Source organism: Pinus tabuliformis, chromosome 4_2, assembly GCF_031772625.1.
Source record: "Pinus tabuliformis cultivar Carrire ecotype Pingquan chromosome 4_2, CPIR1, whole genome shotgun sequence".
NCBI classification, from domain to species: Eukaryota; Viridiplantae; Streptophyta; class Pinopsida; order Pinales; family Pinaceae; genus Pinus; species Pinus tabuliformis.
In genome coordinates this window covers 489,031,947-489,039,305 of record NC_142304.1, presented here as the reverse complement: position 1 = coordinate 489,039,305, position 7,359 = coordinate 489,031,947, and positions in this window count along the sequence as shown.

Below are 7,359 nucleotides of genomic sequence, written 5' to 3'. Positions count from 1 at the left end.
TACACAAGTACGTGCAGGACGAGATGGAGTTCCTGGACATCTTCTCACTCGGTATGATGTACAGATACACTGTCAAGATTGAGCAGAAGTTTAAACAAAAGAAGCGAGACTTTGGATCTCTGAATCCGAAGAAAGGAAAAGGTGCCCCCAAACCACAAAGAAAAGGACAAAGCCAAGGCGGGGCAACCCAGGACAACCTGCTGAAGCCGCAAGAAAAGAACAATACCATGAAGACAAAGAAGGACACGAGAAAATGGTGTGAGTTCGATAAGAGCTCCACTCACAACACGAGTGAGCGCCATGCCAAGCAGTCACTGGTGGTCGACTTGAAGGCTTATGAATCAGACACATGTTCCGACTCTAAGTCGGAACCCGATAAGGGGAACGACAAAGGGAAGAACATCATTGACGCGGAGCCCAATGCCACAGTGGCCACCACTAAGATCGACAAGAATGAGCCTCAAGATCCAGACGAGGGGGAACTCCTCTTCCACTCACAAATGTGGGTGAAGGGTTCTCCGCTCCAGTTCATTGTCGAAAATGGGAGCCAAAAGAACCTCAATTCAGTAGATGTCATGAAGTGATTGGGCCTACCGACTACATCACTCTGCAACCGTACACCATTGGGTGGCTTCACCAAGGATAAGATCTCTGCGTCAGCTAGCAATGTCGCCTTCCCTACAACATCAAGCCCTTCATGGATGAGGTACTGTGTGATGTTTCTACTCTTGAAGTTTGTGATGTATGATTAGGACAACCATACTTGTGGAAGCGACATGTTGTATATGAGTCTAGACCTCGCTCTGTGTTTATTATCTTGGGCGATAAGTTGTACAGGATCCCAGAGGTAGCCCCACCTATCACCATCTATTTGATCACTGAAAAGAAATGCAGTACGATCATTTCCAAGGCCAAAAAATTTGTTTTCCTTATGATTCACCCTCAAGGCAAGAGGAAGGTTGTGGCCACGACTTCCATACAAGGCTCCTCTGCACAACAATAGCAGATGTACAAGGTCATGGAGGAGCACAAGGACATTTTCGCCTCACCTAGAGGGGTACCTCTACACTGTCAGGTCAAGCACTCTATTGATCTGACCTTGGGTGCGCCGCTACCTAATGGAACGATCTAGCGATGCTCTATTCTGTAGAACGATGAGATCGAGAGGTAGATTCAGGAGCTATTGTAGAAAGGGCACATCGGGCCAAGCTCATCCCCCTTGTGGGAGCCCGATTGTATTGGTACAAAAGAAGGATGAGACTTGGAGACTCTGTTTTGACTATCAGGCACTGAACAAGATCACTGTTCGGAATAGGTACCCAATCCCACAGATTTCTTCTAGATCAGATCAGGGGCAAAATATTCAGCAAGATTGACTTGAATTCTGGTTATCACCAAGTGCCTATCGAACCCTCCGATGTCTGGAAGACTGCCTTCAAATCCAAGGAGGGATTTTTTGAATGGTTGGTCATTCCTTTCAAGTTGATGAATTCCCCCACAACCTTCATGAGATTTATGGACGACATCTTGCGACCCTTCACCAATGAAATTGTGGTGGTGTATTTAGATGACATCTTGATCTTCAGCCAGAGTTGGGAAGAGCATCTCCACCATATTTGACAGGTCCTTCAAACCTTGTGACAACACAAGATGTGTGCCAATTTGGAGAAATGCACTTTTGGCATGACCCAGGTTCAATATATGGGGTACATCATTGATGAGCAGGGTGTGCATGTGGACCCAACCAAGATACAAGTCATTTGGGATTGGCCAGCCCCAACCACTCTAACAGAACTCTACAGCTTTCTGGGTCTTGCCAATTTCTATCACAGGTTTGTGTTGGGGTTCTCTCATATCACTTGGCCTTTAAGTCAAGTCACCAAGGGCGGAGCGAAAGAAAAGTTATTTTGGTCTGAATCCCAACAAAAGGTGTTTTCCGAGTTGAAGCATCACCTCTACTCTGCACCAATGCTCACATTACCAGACCTGCAACAACCATTTGAGATCAAGACAGATGCTTATGACTATGTTATTGGTGTAGATCTTACTCAACAGTGGCATATCACAGTGAGAGACTTTCAGACACAATCCAAAAGTATCCCACCTATGACAAAGAGATGAATTCCATTGTGGATTTCTGCTGACAATAGAAGCATTACATTTTGGGGAAGGAAACAGTCATCCACACAGACCACCGACCCTTGCAGTTCATATAGAGACAAGGGAAGATGCAGAACGATCGCCATCAGAAATGATCCACATGCCTGCAACAATTCCATTTGAACATTAAGCACAAGAAGGGAAGCACCAACAATGTTGCAGACTACCTCAACCAACCATCGGCAATGGTGTTGACCATTGTGCTCGACTCTTATGGGCACGAGACTACAGGATGGCTGCATCTTTGCAAGAGCAATCCAAAATTCGGCAACACATTCCAAACACTCCTGGAAGGTAAGAAAGTTCCAAATTTTCCCCTCCAAGATGCATTGTTATGCCACCTGGGACACATTTGTGTTCCTTCAAGTGAGCATGCCAAGATGATTTTGGAGGTGCACTATAGTCGGGTCGCTGGACATTTCTGGGTAGGTAAAACAGTGGCAGTACTATAGAAGTATTTTTATTGGCCGAACCTTCGACGAGATGTTGGGAAGTACATTAGATCCTGCACTACCTACGCCATTGCCAAACCGACCATCAAGAAGCAAGGCCTATATACTCCTCTGCCTACTCCTAGTTGACCTTGGGAATCCATCTCCATGAATTACATGTTGGGCCTTCCTTCTACTAAGCATGGAAACACCTATGTTTTCGTGGTCGTCAATAGATCCTCTAAGATGGCCATTCTGGCACCCTGCAAGAAGAGTATCACAGCAAAAGCCACTGTTAAGCTCTTCTTTGAATGAGTGTGGGTACATTTTGGGATCCCACAATCCATTATCTCAAATCGCAACAACAAGTTCCTAAGGAAATTTGGTCAAGTCTCTGGTTGATGTTGGATACCAAGCTCACTAAGTCCACGAATTTCCACCCCCAAACTGATGGCCAAACAGAGGTCGTCAACAAGATGATTGTACACATTCTACATATGTACAACTCGAAGCATCCACGCACATGGGATGAAAGCCTCCCATATGTCCAACACAGCTATAGCAGAGCTCTTCATAGCTCAATTAGACACAACCCCTTTCAGGTGGGTTGAGATTCCAACCACTATGTCCCATTAATGTGGCCTTGCCATTTGTAGCTGCTCAGGCAGATTCGACTCATGTCCAATTTGAAGCTGACAAGGCTAACAACTTCATTCAACGTATCCGCCAGTAGGTCCATGACATATTGGATAAATCCAATGCTCAGTACAAGCATCGTCATGATCAACATCGGGTGCCACACAAGTTCCAGGTGGGTGACAAAGTTTGGTTACATCTGCAAAAGGAGCGCCTCGCTAGGCCCCAACACAAACTTCACCTGCTCCGATATGGGCCTTACACCATCACTAAGGTTATAGGGGACAATGCTTTCGAGCTGAGAATCCTATCATTCCTTGGCCTACACCTAGTGTTCAAGGTGGACCACCTTTGACCATACTTTCCACCATTACTAAACACATCAGAGATTGCAGAACAACTCACACCAACAGAGTTAAACCTAGACTACATGGAACAAGCCACAACTAATTGGATCATGGACACACAGATCAAGAACACTCACTAGTAGAAGATCCAACTGTATCGAGTTGTCAAAGCTGGCCAACTCATGCACTAAGGCAAGTGGCTCACTAGGGACCAAGTTCAACAGAAGTTTCCTCATCTCATGGAGGCACTCAACACAATCGGGACCATTGCTTCCTAAGGAGGGAAAACTGATCCAAGTGGATATTGGTGGCCACCCACCTATTCCACTTGGACCCCAAACACTGTCTCTTTTAGTTTTTTAGTTTCCTTAATTGCAGCACAATTTACTAATTTTGGCAGTTTTTTCGGGTCCTGAACTTTTGAAGCCATTTTGAGGCCCTAAATGAAGTTTTTAGGGAAAATTCTAATTTGGAAGTTCCTTTGGTTTTGTTCCAAATATATATTGATTGAGCTAATTGTTGTCAATTGTTTAAAAGATTTAAAATCCTTAATACCATGTCTGACAAATTTTGGTAACATCTATGACCATGATGAGATGTACGAGTAGTGATAACTGTAAACTTCAAAATTTATATTAATTAAATTGTGTTTTTATTATAATTTTATTTGGAAAAATATAATTCCTATTTGTTTTTGTTGTGATTCATTTTATGTATAGGAGTACGTTTCTAGTATTTGAGAGTTTGTTGAGAGATTATCTCCAACTAGTTAGCTTCTTAGATTGGTGTGTGCATGTTGAGATATTCATTCAACCAAGAGATTGTATGTCTAAGATAGACTAGCTATCTAGAGACATAACTTGATGTATTTATATTGTATTATTATTTTCATGTGAATACAATTATGAATGCATTTAGAAAATATCTTACAAACCTGCAATCATACCCGTTCAAAATGATGAAGTCAGATCTGACATTCCTTAAGAGATGCAAAGATTCCTCGGTCATTCCGGTTTTCGTTTTTTTAGCCATTTGAATGACCGATCACTCTATTTAACTTGTTGCCATGATCTGGTTTTTCATCTTGTCCTGACGATGAAACACACTTGTTGGTTCAAAACGCGTCGACAAATGAATTTTGATGTGATTATCGCCGAAAAATATGTCTCAAAATCTTGATATGGATCACAGAAGCCTTAATTCAATAATTACATCCCTGCACGAAAGGGCCACTGCGACTAAGGTTCATCATTTTGAACGGGCACGCTTGCAGGTTTCTAAGATGAAGTCAGATCTGGCATTCCTTAAGAGATGCAGAGATTCCTTGGCCATTATGGCTTTCGTTTTTTCTAGCCATTTGACTAATCGGTCTCTCTATTTAACTTGTTTCCATGATCTGATTCTTCATCTTATCCTGACGATGAACCACACTTGTTGGTTTGAAACACGTCGACAAATGAATTTTGATGTGATTATTGCCGAAAAACATGTGTCAAAATCTTGATATGGATCACAAAAGCCTTAATTCAATAATTACATCCGTGTATGGAAGGGCCATTGCGACTAAGGTTCATCATTTTGAACGGGCACACTTGCAGGTTTCTAAGATGAAGTCAGATTTGACATTCCTTAAGAGATGCAGAGATTCCTCGGTCATTCCGGTTTTCATTTTTTCTACCCGTTTGAATGATCGGTCTCTCTATTTAACTTGTTGCCATGATCTGGTTCTTCATCTTGTCTTGACGATGAACCACACTTGTTGGTTCGAAACGCGTTGACAAATGAATTTTGATGTGATTATCGCCGAAAAACATGTCTCAAAAAATAGTTAATATAATTTTTATATTATGAAATTTTATTGTTAGAAATAAAAGTATTGATATGAATTATTTTAGAAGAAGAATATTAACATATTTTTATGGTAATATGTTGAGTATAATTTAAGGTTAGAGTTGATCATAAGATTATAAAAAATCCAATATTTAAATATGATAAGAGGAAGAGAACATGGAAAGTTTTAAGGATGAAATTTTACCCATGAATTAAATAAGGAGATTTGTAAAAGAAAAAAATTATATGTAAAATTCATAAAGCATGTGTAGAAATCCATTTCCCCTTTAAAATTTGAGCCAGATCTTTTGTATTTCACTTTTATTTTTTAAGAATGTCATTTATTTGGAGGCATTTCACTATATAGATTTCATGTGTACTTTGTTCAAGTTTTCCATTTGTCCACGTTTATTGGGATAACATATTTTTAGTAGCAATTTCAAGGCCCTGTTATGGAAGCGAGATTTTTTGTATTTCACTTTTATTTTTTAAGAATTTCAATTATTTGGAGGTATTTCACTATATAGATTTCATGTGTACTTTGTTCAAGTTTTCCGTGTGCCCATGTTTATTGGGATAACATATTTTTAGTAGCAATTTCAAAGCCCATTTATGGAAGCAAGGTATATTAACTTGATGTCGGAATGTAATTTATAACTTATTTTTTTCCAAACTTGAGAAGGTAGTTTCGAGCTCACTTGAATTTAAAATTACAACATTCTTTTTCAAACCTCAAATAGCAGCCCTCTTTTACAAGCCACAAATTGCATTTCCAACCCTCTCTTTAAGTTTTATTTAATGCATGGTTTTTGAGTAATATTACATCCTTCATTTGATTCTATGGAAAAATGAGATTTCGACCACCATTTGCATCTTTGAGATGATAATTTCTAGCTCTTTATCATTGCTTGAAGGATGATTTACTATCTTTTTTTTGTGTTTTTGAAAAGGGGGATTGCCAAGTACAAACTATGCTTGCATTGAAACATAAAAGGCGAAGTGATGGCATGTTGAATTTTATAAAAATATAAAATGAAAAGAAAACTCATTTTTGCAAACCAAGTATAGGGTAGTGAAATTGAAATCAAAATTTCTATGTTATTCCTTCAACATTTTGAATATCAAAAATTAGTTTGCACAAGAATTTTCATGATAAGAAGGCATTAAAGTAATGAAATTTTTGTATGAAGTAATGAATTTACATGAAAAGCTTTGTAAAATGATGTTTCAACAAACTTAAATCGAATAACATGTGTTATTTCCAAGAGTTGATGCCAACAAACTCGTAATAGGCAAAATAAGTCATCTCCCATTCCATGATTAGTATGCATTCCATGATTGATATGGCTATTGGACAAAGAACAATTAAAATCGATGTGTATGGGAAGATTCAGTTATGCTAAATTTAGTCATTTTGTAGTTTTTTAACTTTGTTTAGTTATTTTGTAATTTTTTAACTTTATTTGAATGTTTGTACAGAGATTACTAAATGAAGCATAAGTCCTTAAACTTTGGCTTACTTTTATTTAGGATTTTAAGAAGCTTATGCAAACTTGTGAGTTACAAGGCTAATATATTCCACTTTTTGCCCACTTAATGCCTTGCTAAAATTAACATATTTTTCCTAAAGCTTAAACATTTTAGGTTAGCATGAGATTTCTAACTAGTTTGAAAACTTTCTTTTACATGATATAGAATGCAATATTTAAGATGTAATTTTCAACACATAGTTTTGAGATACAATCTTTAACACTGTCTTGGGTTTTGCTTGGAAACAAAAAATATATCCCTCATTTATTTGCTTAAGAATGCATCTCTAATTCTTTTTCAAGCCTTAAACACATTTCTACCTTATGTTAAAGACAAGAAATGCTATTTTTTTCAAAATTTTATATACATTTCCCACCTTCATTCACTTGCCTAAAAATTCAAATAAAAATTCAAATAGCATCTTT